Raw genomic sequence first — 1444 nt, 5'->3', positions numbered from 1 at the left:
TCAGCAGGGATGTAGTGGTCTTCAACCTTTACCAAGACATCCTCTACAAGTCCATAAGCCTGTTTCTTTGAATTGTCTGCCATCTCTAGTGAGATTCTTGCAGCTTGTACCTCAATGATCCCTCTCTCTCCATTACAGAGAGAGGCATAAGGTTTATGCTTGACCCTAGGTCACACAGAGCCTTCTCAAAGGTCATGGTGCCTATGGTACAAGGGATTGAGAACTTTCCAGGGTCCTGTCTCTTTTGAGGTAATCTCTGCCTAGTCAAGTCATTCAGTTCTTTGATGAGCAATGGAGGTTTATTCTCCCAAGTCTCATTACCAAATAACTTGGCATTTAGCTTCATGATTGCTCCAAGGTACTTAGCAACTTGCTCTTCAGTGACATCTTCATCCTCTTCAGAGAAAGAATACTCATCAGAGCTCATGAATGGCAAAAGTAAATTCAATGGAATCTCTATGGTCTCAGTGTGAGCCTCAGATTCCCATGGTTCCTCATTAGGGAACTCCATGGAGGTCAGTGGGCGTCCATTGAGGTCTTCCTCAGTGGAAATCACTGCCTCTTTCTCCTCTCCATGTTCGGCCCTGTGAGATGTGGTTATGGCCTTGCACTCTCTTTTTGGATTCTCTTCTGTATTGCTAGGGAGAGTGCTAGGAAGGAGTTCAGTAATTTTCTTACTCAGCTGACCCAATTGTGCCTCCAAATTTCTAATGGAAGACCTTATTTCAGTCATGAAACTTTGAGTAGTTTTGATTAGATCAGAGACAATGGCTGCTAAGTCAGAGTGGCTCTGCTTAGAATTCTCTGTTTGTTGCTGAGAAGATGATGGAAAAGGCTTGCTATTGCTAAACCTGTTTCTTCCACCATTATTGTTGTTGAAACCTTGTTGAGGTCTCTGTTGATCCTTCCATGAGAGATTTGGATGATTTCTCCATGAAGGATTATAGGTGTTTCCATAGGGTTCTCCCATGTAATTCACCTCTTCCATTGCTGGGTTCTCAGGATCATAAGCTTCTTTTTCAGAGGAAGCTTCCTTAGTACTGCCTGTTGCTGCTTGCATTTCAGATAGACTCTGAGAAATCATATTGACTTGTTGGGTCAATATTTTATTCTGAGCCAATATGGCATTCAGAGTATCAATCTCAAGAACTCCTTTCTTCTGAATTGATCCATTATTCACAGGATTCCTTTCAGAAGTGTACATAAATTGGTTATTTGCAACCATTTCAATGAGTTCCTGAGCTTCTGCAGGCGTCTTCTTCAGATGAAGAGATCCTCCAGCAGAGTTATCCAATGACATCTTGGATAGTTTAGACAGACCATCATAGAAAATACCTATGATGCTCCATTCTGAAAGCATGTCAGAAGGGCACCTTCTGATCAATTGCTTGTATCTTTCCCAAGCTTCATAGAGGGATTCACCTTCCTTCTGTCTGAAGGTTTA

This window comes from Arachis ipaensis, chromosome B05, assembly GCF_000816755.2.
Source record: "Arachis ipaensis cultivar K30076 chromosome B05, Araip1.1, whole genome shotgun sequence".
In the NCBI taxonomy this organism is placed as follows: domain Eukaryota; kingdom Viridiplantae; phylum Streptophyta; class Magnoliopsida; order Fabales; family Fabaceae; genus Arachis; species Arachis ipaensis.
This window is presented reverse-complemented; position numbering follows the sequence as displayed.